This window comes from Myxocyprinus asiaticus, chromosome 39, assembly GCF_019703515.2.
Source record: "Myxocyprinus asiaticus isolate MX2 ecotype Aquarium Trade chromosome 39, UBuf_Myxa_2, whole genome shotgun sequence".
NCBI classification, from domain to species: domain Eukaryota; kingdom Metazoa; phylum Chordata; class Actinopteri; order Cypriniformes; family Catostomidae; genus Myxocyprinus; species Myxocyprinus asiaticus.
Window position 1 is genome coordinate 2,242,131 of NC_059382.1, and position 23,174 is coordinate 2,265,304.

The 23,174-nt window shown below is 38.1% G+C and overlaps 1 protein-coding gene across 1 annotated transcript in view; it reads left to right on the forward strand.

The window, feature by feature from the left end:
- Positions 1–23,174, forward strand: part of LOC127429925 (leucine-rich repeat and fibronectin type III domain-containing protein 1-like) — a 165,591-nt gene that overhangs the window by 86,606 nt on the left and 55,811 nt on the right. The window contains exon 2 of the mRNA XM_051679289.1: positions 7,261–7,326. The gene's annotated coding sequence lies outside the window, so the exon portion shown is untranslated. The remainder of the gene's footprint in view (positions 1–7,260; positions 7,327–23,174) is intronic.

Here is a 23,174-nt window from a genome sequence, read left to right on the forward strand (position 1 = left end):
GGGCAAAATTTGAGCGGGTGTTGTCGCTGTCCTTTTCTGCATATCGCTGCCCCCCTCGGCATATCGCGGCACCGTTTTGTGGCCCCTTCTGCATAATGCGGCAGCTCATTTCAGCTTAGTCCCGGTTCTCCCGATGGCCAGTCCACCCCTGATCAGCCCCAAAGTGCATCAGCCCACCGGGAAAATGCCCGGTATGCCAGATTACCAATCCAGTCCTGCTGTTGTGTTTTGTGTGTGCAGGAATGGTAAAAACTGGACATGTTTTGTTCTTAAAGCAAATAGCAAGTATATAAAATGCAACCAACAGAACAACATGTGGCTATTATCTGCACAGTACGATCAACATAAAGCAGTTTAAGTTGGCGCAAACTTGATTGTGTGGCACATTTAAAAGTGGATTTTTTGGCAAAGCAGTCAGAATATGAAGCAGCTTGACAGAGACACTACAATTATAACAGATAGCATTTACTATCTGTAAACTATATGTATGAGCCAGTTTGGATAAGCCCTCATTTTATTGTGGGGCTCGTAAAGAGGGTGGAAAATGGTCATATAAAACTCTATACTGTTAAGTTTAATCAACTGTTCTTGATGCAAAAAAAAAACTGTCAGGGAAAAGAATAAAATGATAAAACAAGCTATGATACGACCTTTTAAAGGAATATTAACAAGCATTTTAACTGGTTTAATATTGAAGTCAATTTTTTCTTTAACTGCGAGATTGTTCTCGTTTTTCAGGGCCGTTGATTTTACAAGCCTCGGAATTCTCTAAATCATCACAGACTTCCGAGTCCAGATATTCTACCCAGTTTTTCCATGCATAAGCACCACATTTGGGTACTTGAATATGCTGCTATGTTTTCAAATGAGATTTACGAAAAACACTTACAGTATTTTGTTCCTCAGAGGTATCCCTGATAATCTCACCAATCTTCATTGGCGTAAACTCGACAATGTTTTGTCAAACACGGTTTAAGTGTCTCTAGACTTTTGTAGCGCTAATAAATTCTACATGTTTGGCCTTCAGAGATGGTGTTGGTGTAGGAGAGACGTCTGTTTTAAGGTCATTCATTGCATCCAGGCAAAACAACGGTTTGATTTCCCGTCCACCGGGGTCAGTGTCTGACTCCAGACCCAAAGGTCAACTCAATGTTTACCAAGAAGGCAGCACCGCTCGCTGGAAACGCGAACCGCTATAATACTAACGTGCTGACAGCACTTCAGCGAGTGAGTTTGCAGGATAAACAAGCAGATTTTTTTTTTACTTTAAAGGTCTGTTTGGGCTCTCAGAGGCAAAACGTGATTAGTCAGATTCAGATGTACAATTAAAGCTTCTGTGTTGAAGACATGTTGACCATTGTTATTTAAAAAAAAAAAAAAAAAAAATTTGTGATGAAACGCATGATAATTGGCTAAAATGGCCACTTTCCAATCATGAAGAAAACTCAGGCTAGAAGGTCTAAAACAATCAAATCTGTGCATAAAAGGCATTTGAAAAGTACCAAAAATAAATGATGAAGGCCTGGTGAAAAGTTTCCAATTTAGTTTTAATGAGACCGTCATATAACCAAAAGAAAAATCTTTAATAAACTATCACTTTAGTTGAAGTTGAAGAAACACCAGTTAGCATCACTTAAGAAAGGCTGCATTACCTAAAACAGTACCATAAAACAATGCCTAAATAGCTATTTTTCTGATGGTTAAAGGCAGAGCAAGTCATTTCATTTTGAATGATTATAAAGGCAAAACTTTTATTTCTTTGGAATAATGTGCACTGATAGTTCATGCAGAAGAAAGCCTCTTTAAAGAGTTAATTTACTCAGAAATGAAAATTCTGTCATTATTTACTCACAATCGTGATTTAATAGAAGAAAAAAGAAAGTCATGCAAGTTTGGAATGCCATGAGAAAATCTATCTTTGGGTGAAATATTGATTTAATTTGGCAATGAAATATTTTATTAACCTTGTGTTCAGCGCCTTTCTCAGGTACAGTGCAGTTCGTAGGTTGCCACTTTTAGGGTTCAAACTAATGATTTTTGGGCCAGATCCTTAAAATGCTACCTGCCCAATGCATAAGAATTTCCCTGTAGAGTAAGCAACCCATCACAGGTGAAGTGAGAGAAATGCTGAGCATGTAGAAAACTCGCCTCTGTTTACTGCACTGGAATGAGCCCGATCTTAGTTTATTCTCTAGTGTTCCATAAATCACAGAGAATTGGCTTCATGTGTTTTTTGAGTGTGAATGTTGTTTGGAATCTATTACCATCTATGATTGTCTTCACACCTGATGTCAGGAAATAAAAATGATATAAACACAAAAATCAGCAAACAGGACAGAAAATCTCTCTGTCTCTCTCTCTCTCTCTCTCTCTCTCTCTCTCTCTCTCTCTCTCTCTCTATCTCTTTCGTGGTGAAATGAAGCCGACATTTGAAAGAAAGAATACATAAATTATTCAAGGCCGGTTCCAGTGTTGGCTCATTTGCGTCTCGGCCGTTGAATTTGTTCTGTTTTCAAATTACTGCAAACTCTCAAATTGCCTGCGGATGCACTCGAGAGAGAGAGAGAGAGAGAGAGACACAGAGAGATAGACGAGCTAATGTTTACAGTCTTTGTTTTCTTCCTCGCTGCATCTTGCACATGTCTGTGATGCTAAAAACAACCTTACAGGGATTGAAGGAGAGGGATGCACCGATGTATAGGCTGCTGATGTTAATCTTTCTTATTTTCACGTTTATGCGGTAAAACTGGCATAAACGGATGTGACAGTTTTAACCATCAAAAACGCTTTGAAACCAGCAGACTTTGACTTCTGAGACATCAGTATGGTATCCATTAATGTTGCCTGATTAGCTGAATTAAGAATGAAATCGAAATATGGCCTTGTGCCTGAAAAGGCTGCATTTGAAAATAGACTGCAATCAGTGCTTCAGTCAGTGCTGTGTGAGCAAGCGGCGCCCTCTAACGGTGCATATGGTGTTTTCCATTATACCAGTATAAAGCAGATTTTAAAAGGGGGTTTTGTTTCTTTAGATAAATCTTTTTATTTCTCCATGATGTGGTTGACATTTCCATCATATGCATAGTATGAATATGTAATGTTCTATCATATACTGTTCAAACATGTAAAATGTGAGTTCTGTTGTTTTGAACAGCAAAAACAGAAGTGCATTTTTTTCCCCGAAGTACAGAATAACCTTTGTTTTGATATCAATCATCATTTTATCATATTTTTTATTATTATTATTATTATTATTATTTATCTATTTATCTTCTGGTTATCTTTCGACCGTCGTGTGTTCAACAGATGTTTTGTACCTCTTTGTAAATGCTTAAAGCATAATTCTAGAGTGAAACAGTGATGTGATGACATAAGGTATTTGGCAAAATATTGGTTTCAGCCTATAATCTTTAGTTAAAATCTGCATCTGTATCATTTCAAAATTTTCATATCAATGCATCCCTAAGATTAGGATAAGTGTGTTCCAAAGTATACTAAATAGTATCTCAAAAGTTCTGAATGGAAGGAAAGACTGTGGCTCGTTGTCACACCAAGAGGTTTTCACAAAAACTATATGTACAGTGGTGTGAAAAAGTGTTTGCCCCCTTCCTGATTTCTTATTTTTTTGCATGTTTGTCACACTTAAATGTTTCAGATCATCAAACAAGTTTAAATATTAGTCAAAGATAACACAAGTAAACACAAAATGCAGTTTTTAAATGAAGGTTGTTATTCTTAAGGGAAAACAAAATCTAAACCTACATGGCCCTGTGTGAAAAAGTGATTGCCCCCTAAACCTAATAACTGGTTGAGCCACCCTTAGCAGCAACAACTGCAATCAAACGTTTGCGATAACTTGCAATGAGTCTTTTACAGCACTGTGGAGGAATTTTGGCCCACTCATCTTTACAGAATTGGTGTAATTCAGCCACATTCGAGGGTTTTCGAGCATGAACTGCCTTTTTAAGGTCATGCCACAGCATCTCAATAGGATTCAGGTCAGGACTTTGACTAGGCCACTCCAAAGTCTTCATTTTGTTTTTCTTCAGCCATTCAGAGGTGGACTTGCTGGTGTGTTTTGGATCTTTGTCCTGCTGCAGAACCCAAGTTCACTTCAGCTTGAGGTCACAAACAGATGGCCGGACATTCTCTTTCAGGATTTTTTGGTAGACAGCAGAATTCATGGTTCCATTTATCACAGCAAGTCTTCCAGGTCCTGAAGCAGCAAAACAGCCCCAGACCATCACACTACCACCACCATATTTTACTGTTGGTATGATGTTCTTTTTCTGAAATGCAGTGTTACTTTTATGCCAGATGTAATGGGACACACACCTTCCAAAAAGTTCAACTTTTGTCTCGTCAGTCCACAGAGTATTTTCCCAAAAGTCTTGGGGATCATCAAGACATTTTCTGGCAAAAATGAGATGAGCCTTAATGTTCTTTTTGCTCAGCAGTGGTTTTCGTCTTGGAACTCTGCCATGCAGGCCATTTTTGCCCAGTCTCTTTCTTATGGTGGAGTCATGAACACTGACCTTAACTGAGGCAAGTGAGGCCTGCAGTTCTTTGGATGTTGTTGTGGGATCTTTTGTGACCTCTTGGATGAGTCGTCGCTGCGCTCTTGGGGTAATTTTGGTCGGCCAGCCACTCCTGGGAAGGTTCACCACTGTTCCATGTTTTCGCCATTTGTGGATAATGGCTCTCACTGTGGTTCTCTGGAGTCCCAAAGCTTTAGAAATGGCTTTATAACCTTTTCCAGACTGACAGATCTCAATTGCTTTCTTTCTCATTTGATCCTAAATTTCTTTGGATCTCGGCATGATGTCTAGCTTTTGAAGATCTTTTGGTCTACTTCACTTTGTCAGGCAGGTCCTATTTAAGTGATTTCTTGATTGAGAACAGGTGTGGCAGTAATCAGGCCTGGGTGTGGCTAGAGAAATTGAACTCAGGTGTGATAAACCACAGTTAAGTTATGTTTTAACAGGTGGGGCAAACACTTTTTCACACAGGGCCATGTAGGTTTGGATTTTGTTTTCCCTTAATAATAACAACCTTCATTTAAAAACTGCATTTTGTGTTTACTTGTGTTATCTTTGACTAATATTTAAACTTGTTTGATGATCTGAAACATTTAAGTGTGACAAACATGCAAAAAAATAAGAAATCAGGAAGGGGCAAACACTTTTTCACACCACTGTATATCTCAGTAAAAATGAGATTTGGAGTCAAACGTCTAACTGCACAAATGTGTGTTTTCTTTGAAGAGGTTTTGTATGTTGGTTTCAAACACTAAGTTCAAAACACTCTTAAATAGATACATTTTTGTGAATTCTAGCCTCCAAAGAAATTGTACAATTTCATCATGTTTTTGTTGGGTTCAGAAATTGGCTGGTTAGCAGTTACCATTAGCAATTGCTGGTAGATGCTGGAACTACACACTATGGTGACCAAAAGCATTTTTCAACACTGACAGCCATTCAAGCGTAGTCGTGTTTTCTGATTAAATATTTGTTTCAAGAAACATTTAAATCGGGGGCCTGGATATCTCAGCGAGTATTGACGCTGACTACCACCCCTGGAGTCGTGAGTTCAAATCCAGGGCATGCTGAGTGACTCCAGCCAGGTCTCCTAAGCAACCAAATTGGCCCGGTTGCTAGGGAGGGTAGAGTCACATGGGGTAACCTCCTTGTGGTCGCTATAATGTGGTTCTCGCTCTCGGTGGGGCGCGTGGTGAGTTGTGCATGGATGCCGCGGAGAATAGCGTGAAGCCTCCACACACGCTACGTCTCCGCGGTAACGCACTCAACAAGCCACATGATAAGATGCGCGGATTGACGGACTCAGACGTGGAGGCAACTGAGATTTATCCTCCGCCACTTGGATTGAGATGAGTCACTACGCCACCACGAGGACTTAGAGCGCATTGGGAATTGGGCATTCCAAATTGGGGAGAAAAGGTGAGAAAAAAAATAGTTAGAATAACATGGACTGTTGGCTTCGGCAGAAGTATATACCATCTATTAACAACATCTGAGCTCATGGTAGGTCTGTCTTCAAAGGTCTTTAAGATATCATTAATAATCAGCTCCCCTATGGAGAAATTCTTGGAATTTTTACTTCCAGAACCAGAATGTTGGGCTCTATTTCTATTTTGTGTTATGTTTTAAAGTATTTGCATAGAGACATGTGTTTAATTGCACTTTAGCTATTTGATGCTAATGGCAATAGAAGCTTTTTAGCTGGTAAACATGTACCTGGACTGTCCAGAGCCTAGATCACATGACATTTATGCAGTTGTTACTATATTTAGCCTCAACAGGATGTAGAATATCCCACAATGCCTTCAGAGATGTATCATAACCCTCCATCTCTCAGCTCTGGTTTCCCTCTCTATTTGGCCTGTCTTTCTCCCCTCTGATGTGCAGAAAACAATTGTTTCCTGCACACAACACCATGTTTTGAAGAGGGACAAAGTAAATATTTAAAAGAGCTCTTCTTTAACATTTCATCACAAGATACGCTCTGGGTTTCTGGAGGCGACATTCTTCTCTTTGCCGCATTTGTGATGCATAATAGATCTGCCCCCTGGTGCTGCATGGAGCGGGTACAGATGTTAAAGTGGCCCTGGAGGACTTCCTACCTGCTTTAAGAGGCCATAATTCTGCTGGAGAGGACAGCAGCCCTTGAACCCTCCAGCGTTTGTCTGTTTGCCGCATGAATCTGAAAGTCGAGGGCCGATATTAACGAAGCAGGATGACAAAGTCGCATTGATCCTGCGAGAGTGTGTATGTGCTATGAAGCCAGGTTGACATGCCGCACCCACAGGATCTATTTTATCTGCAACTTTAAAACAAGATGTTTTCTCCTCCTAGAAATATAATCAGATTGTTTGGGTCTTTTCAGTTATGCACTACCTTTTGAACTAAAAAAAATGTATATGCTTGCATGGTAATTTAAGGAAGTATTGCTATAAAAGTATAGAGCAGGCTTTAAAGGAATAGTCCAGGTTCAATGCAAGTTAAGCTCACTCGACAGCATTTGTGGCATAATGTTAATTACCACAAAAAATTATTTTGACTTGTCCCTCCTTTAAAAAAATAAATCTAGTTTATGGAGGTGAATGGGGCCAATTTTTGGAGGGTTTAAAGGCAAAAATGTGAAGCTTATAATTGTATTAAAGCACTTTCATTATTTTGTTAAAACTTGTTTACTATTTGAGCTGTAAAGTTGTTAAAATTGTTGTCTTTACTGTCATTTTAGGTTTACCGGCATTATATTGTCATGGCAATGAAGTTGTGAAATTGGATATAACCTCACACAGAAAAGGTTAGTACGTGATTTTATCACAGTAAAATCATGTTAACACACACATTGTTTACGTCTTGTGTCTATACTTTTGAAACAGTGAGTATTTTAATGTCATCCAATCAGGTATAGTTTTCCTCAAGTATATAAATGACTCTTCTACTTCCATTCTATGTTTCGGAAATTTGCAACTAGGTTGAACACAGCGACACTGGCTCCACCAATAATGTAAGTTTGGGGCGGGACTATAAGTTTGGGCAACCGATTGCAGAGTGTTCAGGAAATCTGTTTGAAAACAGATACTTTCTCACGAAACCTGTCAAGAAAACATCTTTGTCCTGTTTTACTGTAAATCAAAAGAAGCCATTAAGAAATTATATTTTGCAGATAGAAAATGAAGCCTATTTTTACATTTTGAAATCATTTTCAATACAGTTTCGCACATTTTACTGTAGAGTTAAAAAAAAAAAAAAAGACACTCATTGACATGAGAATCATCACTGAATATAATGGGAATACTAAAATACATCCAGGCACATTAAGAGAATTACAGAGAATTTAACCTAAACTTAAATGCCTAAAATAAAAGGATGTAATGCCAAAAAGACTTAAGGAAATTAAGCCTTCATTTTGGACCATTTTGCATAAAAAAAAAAAAAAAACATTGTATTGATTTGGGGTTAAATATCACAAGAACGTTTCCTTGACAGATTTTGTGAGAATCACCCGTATAAATATATATATATATATAGTCCCCTAGGGGTGGGACGCAACAAAGTGAAGGAAGGTGTGCTCCCTGCTCAAGCGTCAGACTAAGAACCCCAGACAACAGTGATCAAATATCCAATATTGGTTTTTATTAGGGGTAATGATTTCCAAAGATGTAACAAAAATATACACAGTAGGTATTTGAGCTTCAGGGTGACCCCTGGTCCAAAATAATACTCAAAAAATGTCTAGAAAGGAAAAGGATAACTAACCTGTAAGGAGAAAGTAAAAATACAATTTAGTTAACCTAACTCCACAATAAAAACAGAGTGAACAATATCAAATAAACCAGGCAGGTCACCCCTACAAACCTAACTGCTATGGGTCAGAAAGCACGGCAGTTCCCAAGAACAACAATGTTATAAACTCTCAGCTCAAGCACACGAGGCTGGTGGAGGAGTGTGACAGACCCGAAGTCACAGCAGCTCACAACTAAAAGGCTGCTCAAGGGTTTTATAAGCGCACAATCAGGACCAGCCAATCTGCAAATCAGCGGCGCCTGCAGGCACTCAGGACAGAAGACAAAGACACAAACAGAGAGTAAGACTCTGAACAGCACAGACAAAACTGCACACATTATTATGGGGACATAACAATATACATATATATATAATTGTTTTTTTTTTTTTGCAATACCATTTGGTGACTCCAGTGGTGCAGAAATGACACACTTTACCTTCATATGTTATTATAATGTAATTATTTTAATGCATAATCCACTTGAGTCAGCATGATTTCCTAAAATGTGGTGCAAAAAAAGCTTATACAAGCTGTTCTTCTGTGTCTTAAGAGTGGAAAATGATTTCTAAATATTCATAAGCGCTGGCTTTGATGTGATCTGATTCTCTCAGTAATGGGAGCGTTGAAGCATATCAGACTGTGAAAGGAATCACTCCAGCACAAAACTGTTTGGACTTGGAGAGTCTGAAGCCTGAAGATCTTAAAGGAGATGAGCAGAGAAAACAAACAACATATGAGACAAGATTGAGCACACCTAAAAAAAATATGTTCACAGCAGATGTTATTAAACACTACAGTCTCTCTTACACTCTCCAGGAAGAAACTGCAGTTTTGTTCTCTTAACATTGTTTTGATGTAAGCATTTAAATATAAATGAATAGCGGTTGTATTCTTTGAATAATGTAATAATGATCCAGGAAGAATTTTGGGGGCCATATTCTACACTAAACATTTTAGTTTCATCCCCTAAAGTACCCTTGTAATGTTAGTCAAGATCATCATTTTATAATTTCTCAATGGCCCTCTGAACAACCCAGGCTGTTTTTGCTACTGTACCTTTAAGAGTTCTATGTAAATGACCTCTGTTATTGATTGGCTTACCTTTTGAATGTTGAATTGGTGTTGAATATGTAAATGTGGGCAGTCATATGTTAATGAGCTGATGTCATAATCATGATGAAATCTGAACGAGTCATTTTTTGCAGTTTACTGGGAGGTTTCTTTTATTCGTCATACGGCCTCTTTAAATTATTTGAGTTTTTACTTCTCGCTTGTTTTTATTTTCAAGGTTATCTTTATTCTTTCCCGATATTAATGCGATGTGTTGCTGTGGCTCTGGAGAATCCCCAGCGGTGCAGGCACAGAAAAGAATAGAAGACATAAAAGAGAGAAAATGAAGAATAAATATATAATGCAGATGTGAATGAGGCTGTTTAGCATAAAATGTGTTCAGCAGATTGTGTGGAGATCATACAACATACAGAGAAAAATGATGACAGAGAGAGAGAGAGAGAGAGAGAGAGAGCAACTTCTTTGTGGACGTTTTTCTTTTATTTATTTTTTGTCTTACCAATATTCAGATTTTAATGTCTGACTCTGCTCATGGTTCTTCTTTAAATTTACAGTATGGGTCACGATAGTTGACTGACCCAGTATTAAATATTTGTTTAGTGAGGTCAGCTAATTTGGGTTTTTTCCATAATGACTGATTTAGTTTAAAGTTTTTCAGATTATATTTTTAAGTGTCAGTGCTTTAATTGGCGTGCTGTGCTTGAGCTGTTAGACAGATTGCACATTAAAACCATTTTGGAAAAGTTGCGTCTTTAAATTCATCCCCTTTAAAGCAACGTTTAAAGAAAGTGACCCCTCTATTCTGTTCTATTCTCTTGCGCTCCGTCCAGTTGTTTTTGAACACAAGAATGCATTGATTTTTAAACGCTCTGAAGAAATGCTGCCATCTTAATTACTTCATTAAGACCAATTTGTTGACTGTTTATTCAGGCAACTCACCGACTGCTCAGTTTTGATGACGTGCAGTTTTGCACATCAGTAGGAACATTCTGAAAGGTAGACGTTGAGAAGTCGTCCCTGGCTAAAGTAAAATTATCGTTTACAACCACGGCTTCTGCTGGGTTATAGCTTTACAAAAACATTTAATTTTTGGGGGTCAATTGTATGTTAAAATGTATAATCATTTGTGGGTGTTTCTTCAACTTCAGGCAATTTCATCACAGTGGACCTCAAGAAAGTAAAGTCTTGTTAAAACATTTTTTACACTCTCAAAATTGTATTTGTTGTTTACATTTGTCTGCTAACCATGTCCAACAGTCTGTGTACATGCATCACAGGAGATTTGTCAATTTTGTCATGAAAATTCCTACACAGTGTCATTTCCAGCACATCTAAAATTTTGCATTGTGTTTAATTGAGTTCTGTGCTGGAAATGACACTGATGGATTTTTTATTTTTTTTACTTCTTACTTTTAAATAAAGTAGCCGTTTCCTTGTTCTTGCTAAAGCTAATTTCATAGCTAACATTTTATGTATCCTAAATACACACAATTAAATAAAACTTTCTCACTTTTTTGCATAATTTGGCAAAATGACAGTTTGTTTGGAAATGACAGCCATTCATTTTTTCTTTGTTTTGTCTCGTATTTCATCTCAAGCATGCTCTTTACTGACACTTTTGTCCACTTGCCATTTTTGATCAGTTGATAGAAATCATTTTCACACTTTAAATATTGAAATGTTTTTTTGTTTATTTGACCCTTTCTTTAGATGATCATAGTTTTTAATGTGCAATAATTTGTATTTTTATAGTTTAGAGCTGATCAGCCACAGCATTAAAATCACTGACAGGTGAAGTGAATAACATTGATTATATCGTTACAATGGCACCTGTCAAGGGGTGGGAGATATTAGGCAGCAAGTGAACAGTCAGTTCTTGAATTTCATATGTTGGAAGCAGGAAAAATGGGCAAGTGTTAGGATCTGAGGGCCAAATTGTGATGGCTAAATGACTGGGTCAGAGCATCTCCAGAACGGCAGGTCTTGTAGGGTGTTCCCTTAATGCACTGGTTAGTACCTACCAAAAGTGGTCCAAGAAAGGGCAACCGGTGAACGGGTGACAGGATCATGGGCTCCCAAGGCTCACTGATGCGCGTGGGAAGTAAAGGCTAGCCCGTCTGGTCCGATCCCACAGAAGAGCTACTGTAGCACAAATTGCTGAAAAACGTAATGCTGGTCATGATAGAAAGGTGTCAGAGCACACAGTGCATCGCAGCTTGCTGCGTATGGGGCTGTGTAGCCGCAGACTGGTCACAGTGCCCATGATAACCCCTGTCCACCGCCAAAAGCACCTACAATGGGCATGTGAGTGTCAGAACTGGACCATGGAGCAATGGATAAAGGTGGTCTGGTCTGATGAATCACGTTTTCTTTTAGATCATGTGGATGGCCAGGTGTGTGCGTTGTTTGCCTGGGGAAGAGATGGTAGCAGGATGCAACATGGGAAGAAGGCAGGCCGGCGGGGGCAGTGTGATGCGCTGGGCAATGTTCTGCTGGGAAACCTTGGGTCCTGGCATTCATGTGGATGTTACTTTTGTGGTGAACAGTCAGACCAGATGACAGTCCAGGAGTCAGTTTATGGCAGAGCCCCTCCCTAACTGTCAAGGCAAAGAAGAGTGGCTCCATTTTGATTGGATTGTGGCAGGACCAGCACAAACAAATGCCAAGCACAGCCATCAGATAAGCTGCTCAGACAACTACCAGATATTTCAGAAAGTAAGGCCCAGGACCTTCCAACACATTGGAAAAGACTTCTCATTGGTCAATGAGTGGTTTCTTAGCAACCTCTCAAACCCCACATCCTAAGGTTTGCCCTAAGACCAGAGGTGAGAAGGACCATCAAAATTCTTCAAGACCTCTCAAAGCAGCATTAGCTTACCATGTGGCAAAAGCTGAAACAAAGAAGCCACGAAGACAAATCTTTACACACAAAGTTTAACTTCTAACATGGATACCAACTGCAACACATCCACTCCATGTTTGTTCACAGAACTGTTTATGTAAATTGCAGTTGTTCAATAAGCACAATAGTAAACACAAACTGAACTATGGTGGTATAAATTAATGCATGCATAATATGTGATCTTTCAGTATCATGTTTGGTCTCTATATCTTCAGAAAAATGGCAAGAGTATTTTTGAAGAGGTTTGGAAAGGAAACAATACATAGATAAAACTTTAAAGACACGGTTCTATCTATGTACTTTAAAATGTGCAAATGTTCCACATAGAGGAAGAAGGATGGGCCACACTTTGTGTTCCATCTCTGATCTTAACACCCAATCAGAACACTGAAGCAGGAAGGTGCCAGACTGAAATCTCCTCCTCACCAGGAAGGTATAAACTATCCTCCGGATAACACTTCTCCATTCTGAGTTCCCGGCTGTTCGAGTTCGGGAGCAATAACAGAATAATAATCAATGTCCTGAGTCCCTGTTCAGAGCATCATTAACAGGATACACTTCTAAAACACCTTGGTCCTGAGTCCCCGTCCAGAGGTTCGTTAACAGGATACACTTCTATAACACTTCTCCGTTCTGAGTTCCTGGCTGTTCGAATTCGGGTGCAATAACAGAATAATAATCAATGTCCCGAGTCCCTGTCCAGAGGGTCGTTAACAGGACACACTTCTAAAACGCCTTGGTCCTGAGTCCCCGTCCAGAAGTTCGTTAACAGGATACTCTTCTATAACACTTCTCTGTTCTGAGTTCCTGGCTGTTTGAGTTCAGGAGGAATAACAGAATAATAATCAACAATCTGAATCTATGGCCTGAGTGGTAGGAGGTGTACCAGAATACAAACCATCTAACGTGCTAGTCTCCGCTTCACAGAGAGAGAGATGATAACAGATCACCTAACATTCTTAGTGTCCATCCGAGAGACAGAAGAAGATCGATCAAGTACCAAGTCTCACTACAAGAGACTATTGCAACGCCAAGTTCAGAATCCCTATACCAGGGAGATAACTACAGCGATAAAGTTTAGCTCTGGCGAACAAACCTTCTCTTCAAGTTTCGTGCATCTGCGTGTTCCAGATGATGAATCTTGCACCGAGGGCTGTATATCTGCGTGTTCCAGATTGCAAGAACCCTCTCGGTGCTTCTAGGAGATCAGCACTCCTCAGCACCTTCGTGACCAAGGCTGTTGAAACAGAATCCAGCTCATTTACCACTGTAAGGTGGTCCTGAGCACTAGTGGAAGACATCACCATCGCCGAACTCATCGACTGATCAAGGAGAACGTAAATATCACTACTAAACCATTTTTCAAAGACACTGGCATTAGTGTGTACTATCAGTTTATAATTATCTAATGTTCCTTAGATTGCATAACCTGTGTATCAAATGTCTAGAAAATAAACTTTGAGTTATTTGTTTAAATAGAAATAAGGTTTCGCCATATTAATAAACAGAGAAACAGCTATTTATCTTTCATAAGATAATAGTCATACTTTGCCATTGCTACATCCAATTCAACCACTTACATCTTTCCATCCTATGCACTTTATTTACCTATTCATTTATTTTATCTTTTAGCATATTAGTACCATTTTGTAGTTTTTGTTAGATATTCTTGTTTATATTTTTGAAAATAAAACTCATTTTATTACAACTGTGTGTTCCTTGTGTTGATGATACAGAAGAGCTGTAAAGGGTTAGGCTGCTCTCAAATCCTTCAGATTATTCAGATGACCAGCTCCCTCCAAATTACATATTTCGAATGTATTGAATGGTCCATTTGGGTCATATTTTTTTATACTGTTAAGGTGAAACTCCACACACACATACACCTTAAGTGAAGTGTGATCAAAAACCACCACATACTTTGGGGTCTTGTGTGAGGCCCAGTTCATTTCAATTTGTGCCAGGGTGATTCTCACTGCACTTTGACACGTACCACCTACCTAAAGATTGTTGCAGACCACATACACCCCTTCATGGCAACGGTATACCCTGATTGCAGTGGCCTCTTTCAGCAGGATAATGCGCCCTGCCACACTGCAAAAATTGTTCAAGAATGGTTTGAGGAACATGACAAAAAGTTCAAGGTGTTGACTTGGCCTCCAAATTCACCAGATCTCAATCCGATTGAGCATCTATGGGATGTGCTGGACCAACAAGTCCGATCCATGGAGGCCCCACCTCGCAACTTACAGGACTTAAAGGACCTGCTGCTAATGTCTTGGTGCCAGATACCACAGGACACCTACAGAGGTCTTGTGGAGTCCATGCCTCGACGGGTCAGAGCTGTTTTGGTGGCACAAGGGGGACCTACATGATATTAGGCAAGTGGTTTTAATGTTGTGGCTGATCTGTATATGTAACTTTTTCTGTGTTAAAATACTTTCTCCTATCCAAGCTTAATATGCAGAAATGATTAGTAAGCCATTCATAGGTTACTAAGTAAGCACTGTCTTTCAGTGGCACTTTGAGAATTTCTCTGTTTGTTTAGAGCGACTCGTTTAGACCCTCCCCAACAACATCACTCAACCATTGGCGTGAGTTGGGGGCGGGAATATCTCTTTTGATCAATATGCGTTTTTCAATTACCAATTCTTCAACTATTACATTTGGTCGCCACAGTATTGAATACTTAATGGTGACATTCTTGCAATTACAATTGTGATTGGTCCATCTTGATCAGCGATGAGAAAAAATACAGATACCCTATGACAGCGCTGCCTACAGTCTGCACGATAATTTAAACCTGAATTAAATTGTAAATAAATAATAAATATTTTAAATTGTCATACCTGACCAATTAGAGACAATGTCAAGCATGCTAAGCCCTGCCCATTTTCATTCGCTAGCCCGTTTCATGCTGTATGCCATTCTACACCCCTTATTCTCTTAGTCTGTGTGTGTGGTTTACGAGGACATTTGTTTAGGTTACAAATTGGTAATTACAAGGACATTTCTAGTGTCCCCATAATTCAAATCGCTTAAACATACTAAGTGATATTTTTTTTGAAAATGTAAAAATGCAGAACGTTTTTTGTGAGGGTTAGGTTTAGGGGTAGGGTTAGGGGATAGAATCTATAGTTTGTACTGTATAAAAATCATTATGTCTATGGAGAGTCTTCATAATGATAGCTGCACCAAAATGTGTGTGTGTGTGTGTGTGTGTGTGTGTGTGAAGCTTGTGAAGGCAGAGATGGTTTTAATTGCATTAAATTGCATTAGGATTTCAAGGTTAAGATTCGTTTTAAAGGTTTGAGATTTGTCATACGAGTTATTAAAAACACACACACACACACACACACACACACACACAGTGGTTAAGGTGTCATTATTTCAGATAGAACTGAGCGTTTTGAAGAACATTTGATAATCCTGTGGAGAGATTACACACATAATCTGAAGAAAATTACAAAAGCATCTTTGGAGAATTAAGCAAATGTGAAGCATAAATCCACAGCAGAAAATGTTCTTTACATGAATATTGTGTCGTTCTTCTTGAGCCCTGCTGAATTTGTCTTTCAAAACAGGATCTTTGAAATAAAAAACACACTGATATTCATCCAAGAAGAACTATGTGGATGCAAAGAAGATTTTATATAGTAATTCAGTCGCTGCCAAACAGCAGAATGATGCATCACACACACACACACACACACACACACACACACACACGTTTAGCTTTACGTTGCAGCTGTACAGTCGCACAGCTCTGGGTTGACGTGTCGCAGGACCGTAAAACACACAACTGCAGAGAGACAGAGAGGGACGAGACAGGTTAAAAACAGGTCACTCTCACCTAACCACCTCAATCGCACTGGTAGATTCAGCTAAATGTTGCATATATGAACTCTGAGATGTTATACTGACATAAACATTCAATAATTAACATTAAAAAGAAATGAAATTTTGTCATGACGGGAGATTCGAACCACTCCGTAAAGTCTTCTCCAGCACATCCCAAAGACTTTCAATGGGGTTAAGGCCAGGACTCGTGTGAAAATGATTCCTCATGCTCCCTGAACCACTCTTTCACAGTTTGAGCCCCATGAATCTTGGCATTGTCGTCCTGGACTTCATTTTATTGCCACATAACGTTGCTGAGCCTAGACCTGACCAATTGAAGCAACCTCAGATCATAACCATTATTTAAATCCAATCGGCCACTTTTTGTTTTGGCCAGGCAGAGTACATTCACATGAACGACACTCACTCGGTGAATCGGAGACACATTATTGGCATTAATGCAACATGCTTTCAGACTGTTCCCTGCAAAATAAGAAATTCATATGGGTCAAATAGCAGTGAATGTCCATGAATATTAAAACACTGACGGATGTGTTCTTATGTTTGATACAGAGTGAAAAATTCAGATAGAAAAAGAACAAAGAAGCGTTATATATGTAGTAGTTGCAGACATTGGCGGTGGACGTGTGCGAGCACTAATGAGCTGTCCTCTGTGGATGGAGTGTTTCTGTGTGAAGTGCCACTCAGTGAATAATGGCAAATATGCATGTACAATCACGTTTTATGTTCAGTGAGCGAGCGAGCCGTGATCCACCGGCAGCAAATGGCTTCATTGTAGAACAATTCAACATAGAATAATTCAACATAATGGGGTGTTCAATTGGATTCAGGTCTGGGCTTTGTGCTGAGAAGTCAAGTTCTTCCACAACAGACTCAGTAAATCATTGCTTTATAAACCTCACCTTGTGCACAAGGGCAGGAACAGGAAGTGCGGGAACAGAAACATTTTTTTTTTTGCTAATGGCAAAACTTTTAAACAGAAAGAAATAGTAAATAAGCACATGGTTATTTTCATGTAAAATCAACCAAAGTTCAGATACTTCTCCTGGCTGAAACTTGTGACGTTGTTAATACTTTTTCTTAGGAAAGTTAAACTTAAATGATGATGAAAGCCAAAATATTAAATGTCATGGATCAATGTTCACTAAATAATCCATTATTGTTTGGTCAAAATGACCAAAAAAAAAAAAAGGAAAATGGAAAGCTGGAAAATTAAGCTAATTACTGTTGTGAAAATAGCTGAATTACTGTCACTCTACTGAAAAATGTAGTTAATTTAGTAGCCGTGCTACTTTAGTTACTCTTAAGGCTGGAATGGAGAGATGACTTTACGATATTTTATGACATTCTGTTGTAGATGTGATTTTGGTTAAAATTCGAAATGATTTTGGAGCAAAATTACAGGTAAAAAAAAAAAAATGGCGAACAAAAAAATAGCATTAGAAAGGTGGCTGCATTATTAATATTATTATTATTATTATTATTATTACTATTTACACAGAGATAGGTAGGTACTGTATATTACTAAAGTCAGTTGAATTCAGCACCCCTCATTGCATAATATGGCAATGGTGTGAGTCCAAAAATGGGGGGAAAATACGGCCAATAATTCCAGTAGTATTAAAGATATCTAAATATCTTTTTAGATTTTGGTTCAGAACAAACTTTCCTTGTTGTATCTTCTTTTTTAAGGCCCTAAACGGTTAAATTCCAGAGATATGGGTCTCTCAATAGCTATGTTTCCATTCAAGTTGTGAATTTAATTTATGCGAAAAACCATATCATTGTGCGAATAAAGCCGTGTTTGCATCCAAGGGTGTTCAAAAGGATGAAATCGTCACTTCCGGAGACATTGCTACTGCCACTGTGCGTGTTTTATTAGTAAAATACTGGTGGTTTAGAGCACGCAGACGAAACACTGTAAAGAACTTTGTCTCATGTTTGGGAGCGACATTGCGTCACACACTTATGAGCACTATATATGTGCGTTCATCCATCCTTATGACTATACCGTGCGGATCTATAGGATATTATTAAGGGTCAATAAACCTTCTATTCCATACAGTTCAAGTTTGTATTCGGCTTAGTTGCTCTGCAAACCCTTTGAAGGCTTTTGACTTTATAGACACCGTTATTTCAGGATGACCGGAGCAACATTTCAGATGCGATGATTGGCCCGCTGGTTAGTCCAGTAGTGAACAGGATAGGAGTTTATTCAATAAATGTGTTTCCACCATTGTTTATGTGCATTTCTTCTTATAGAATAAAACTTTTATCCACCTCGAGCAAGCGTATAACTTTTTTATGCGCATTTTGGAAATTTATTCACATCTTGGTGTTTCCATCTAGCAGTTTTTATGCGATATCCCAAAATACGCATAAAAAAGCGTTGATGGAAGCATAGCTAATGTGGTTCCGTTTGAAAAAGTTCTGCCCACATGTTGTGAAAAAATCGATAATTGAAAATGGGTAAAATTTAACTAGTATTTGAGAAAATATATGTGATATACAGTACTGTGCAAAAGTTTTAGCCACTTGTGAAAAATGTTGCATAGTGAGGATGTCTTCATTTATCAATTAACATCATACAAAGTCCAGTAAACATAAACAAATCTAAATGAATATTCAGTGTGACCACCTTTGCCTTTAAAACAGCACCAGTTCTCCTAGATACACCTGGACGCAGTTTTTCTTGGTTGTTGGCAGATAGGATGTTCAAGCTTCTTGGAGAATACACCACAGTTCTTCGATCTATTTAGTCTGTCTCAAGTGCTTCTGTCTCAGATCCCAGATCTAATCCCAGACTGACTCATTGATATTGAGATTCGGGCTCTGTGGGGGTCATACCGTCTTTTGTAGGGCTCCATGATGTTCTTCTATTCAATTCAATCTGCAAAGGGTATGTTGAAATCTAAAACTGATATTTCCTACTGATACACTAAAAGCAGAATATATATATAACCGTTTTAAGACAAATGTTTTTGTGAAAAATGTAATGCGTGTAAGACTTTTGCACTGTACTGTATATTAAATTGGCCATTTTTGTAGTATTTTGAAATATATATTGCATATATGTTCATTATGTGACTTTTTTATAGTGAAAACCATATAAGAAGGTACATTTCACATGTGTGTTTTACATATATTGCCATTAATCAGATTTCTGCATGGGAATTTTAATCCATTGGAAATGGGTAAAATTTAACACATTGAGAGCCGCTTATCTCTGGGTTATTACCATAAATTAAGATACAAAAAGACACTTTCTGTTTTTGTTTTTGTCCGTTTCTTTTGTTCAAAGCAACGATACAGAGCTATAGTGATACACTTTGTGAAGGAATCAACCTATGAATGGTTTACTTATTGCTGGCTCTACAATAAATAGTTGACTGGGAGACAAGAAAGTAACTTAACATTGAAGTCATACACACTTCAGAATCAATTTTGATTTTGTGTTTAAGATCTCAAAAAAGATGTGTCCTCCTCACTACTTCTCTGTATTGCTCTCTTGCTATTGGCCACTCTCAGAATAATCCAACTGGTAATTAATACAGGTTTCTGGTCCTTCAGGTATTGATTCACTTTAGTGACTGTGAGGTGAAGCAGATGATAACTACAGTTGAAGTCATAAGTTTACATACACCCTAGCCAAATACATTTAAACTCAGTTTATCACAATTCCTGACATTTAATCGTAGAAAACATTCCCTGTCTTAGGTCAGTTAGGATCACTACTTTATTTTAAGAATGTGAAATGTTAGAATAATAGTAGAGAGAATGATTTATTTCAGCTTTTATTTCTTTCATCACATTCCCAGTGGGTCAGAAGTTTACATACACTTTGTTAGTATTTGGTAGCATTGCCTTTAAATTGTTTAACTTGGGTCAGATGTTTTGGGTATCCTTCCACAAGCTTCTCACAATAAGTTGCTGTAATTTTGTCCCATTCCTCCAGACAGAACTGGTGTAACTGAGTCAGGATTGTCGACCTCCTTGCTCGCACATGCTTCATCAGTTCTGCCCACAAATGTACTATCAGATTGAGGTCAGGGCTTTGTGATGGCCACTCCAATACCTTGACTTTGTTGTCCTTAAGCCATTTTGCCACAACTTTGGAGGTAAGCTTGGGGTCATTGTCCATTTGGAAGACCCATTTGCGACCGAGCTTTAACTTCCTGGCTGATGTCTTGAGATATTGCTTCAATATATCCACATAATTTTCCTTCCTCGTGATGCCATCTATTTTGTGAAGTGCACCAGTCCCTGCTGCAGCAAAGCACCCCCATAACATGATGCTGCCACCCCCATGCTTCACGGTTGGGATGGTGTTCTTCGGCTTGCAAGCGTCACCCTTTTTCCCTCCAAACATAACGATGGTCATTATGGTCAAAAAGTTACATTTTGTTTCATCAGACCAGAGGACATTTCTCCAAAAAGATCTTTGTCCCCATGTGCACTTGCAAACTGTAGTCTGGCTTTTTTATGATGGTTTTGGAGCAGTGTCTTCTTCCTTGCGGAGCAGCCTTTCAGGTTATGTCGATATATGACTTGTTTTACTGTGGATATAGATACTTGTCTATCTGTTTCCTCCAGCATCTTCACAAGGTCCTTTTCTGTTGTTCTGGGATTGATTTGCACTTTTCGCACCAAACAACATTCATCTCTAGGAGACAGAATGCGTCTCCTTCCTGAGCGGTATGATGGCTGCGTGTTCCCATGGTGTTTATACTTGCATACTATTGTTTGTACAGTTGAATGTGTTACCTTCAGACTTGTGGAGGTCCACAATTTTTTTCTGAGTGTCTTGGCTGATTTCTTTCGATTTTGTAGGTAGGCCTTAAAATACATTCACAGGTACACTTCCAATTCAGTACACCCCCTTTCAGAAGCTAATTGGCTAATTGTCAAAAGGCTTGACGTCATTTTCTGGAATTTTCCATGCTGCTTAAAGGCACAGTTAACTTATGTGAACTTCTGACCCACTGGAATTGTGATATAGTCAATTAAAAGTGAAACAATCTGTCTATAAACAATTGTTGAAAACATTACTTGTGTCATGCACAAAGTAGATAGCCAAAGCTATAGTTTGCTAATATTACATCTGTGGAGTGGTTAAAAAAATGAGTTATAATGACTTCAACCTAAGTATATGTAAACTTCTGACTAACTGTGATTCCATCAGCATATCTTTCAATTGCCCTGTCAATAGAAAGCAATGATACCCGCAGTACACACAGCAATGAATGAGTGCATGTGTACTGTATGTGCTACAACAGTCCAAAATAAATAAAATCCCAAATGCAGTTTATTTTGCAACCAATAATAACCAGAAAAAAAAATAAGATTTTGAGCAAAGCACAGGACTATGAACAAGCCTGAAATACACATACTTATTACAGGACACTTATTTTGAAATGACAAAGATAGATAATTTCAACAGATGAGTTTTTTTTATTATTATTCACAAGATAAGTTGGAGACACGATGCACGTGCTGACAGGGCACATTTCTAAATAGTCGCATTTATCTTTTCATACCCTCAAGTCAATTTAGAACACTTGATTATCTAATCAAAATAACCAAATGTGCATTGAAGTGAGGATAAAAATATGGATGAATATTGTCAGTCAATTATTGTTTTTATTTCACCTCTAGAGGCCGCTGTTGTACTATAGAACCAAATCATTTATAAAGCAATATTCGGCACCGATTTATCGGTAAAACCGATATATCGGTCTACCTCTAGTTACAGCCATTTTTGTTGTATTTTGAAAAATATATTCCATATATGTACAAGTATGTGTATTTTTTATACAAGTGATAACCATATATGAACATACAGTATATTCCAAATGTGTGTTTTTAATATTTTGCCATGTATCAGTTTCATTGCAATATTCTTACTATTTTACATGCTTTGGAAAATAATAAGCAGTATACACTGTGTAATACAAAGTATGCAGTAAGTAGTAAGCAAGTATTACATTTTGAACACTGCCTGTTTTGTCACTACTACTACAACTTCAACGTTTGTCCAATTTTTGTCAAGTGAGGCTGTATATTGCCTTTTGCTTTTGGCACCCTGTTAGTTAAAATTCAGTTAAATCTGCTCATTGAACCGACTGTCCAAAAATCATATATTTGCTGATGTTTAATTTGTTGGATTGTGCTTAACTTACAGTGTGTCTGCCAGTGCCAGACTGGCCCAAAGTTGATGCTTGCAGCTATATTTTCACTGACATTTTAGTATGGAAGGTCACGTTCACATTTTTACTGTCCAAATCACAGGGATACAGTTTCTAATCCAGCAGGAGAAGGTTTTGAAGCATCCTGACTGTAAAGTGCAGCTCAGGGAAGATTTTTACACTGCAAATACAAGGAGAGGTTTGGCCTTCATAATGAAAGCAGAATAGGAGAGTATAATGTGCTGATATGAGGAGAGAAAGAGACCGTTTATATGGGAGAATAGAGATAAGACGTAAACAGGTCAGGAGAGGATAGAGAGAGCAGACTTTGATAATCTGAGGCAATAGCATTAGGAGATAAATAAGTGGCTTGTCCTGGTTTGACTTCATGGTTAGGCTTACAGATATTATAGTGTTGGGTAAAAACAAAATCATATTATTTGCGCTGTTCATTTGAACGATCCCGATATTGTTTCTAAAAATCACAAAATCGATCTATAACCCTTCATAATTATAGTGCTTTCATTACGTTGCAAGACAACTACTGGTTGATCTCATCAGACCAAAAGAAAAAGAGAGTATTTTATTTTATTCATTACCTGGCACCTTATTTTAATTCTATTTTTATTGTTATTTGTTACTGTTTTATTATTATTATTTGTCTTGTCATTATCTGTTGTGTATTAATGCTTTGGTAATACTGTATGTAAACACAATCATGCTAATAAAGTACTTTAAACTGAAATTAAATTGAAATTGAGTGGAGAGAGAAACTACACAAATAACGAGAATTTTAAAGATCACTTTTAAATTCCTCAGTACGGTAGCCGCGCACTGTTTGA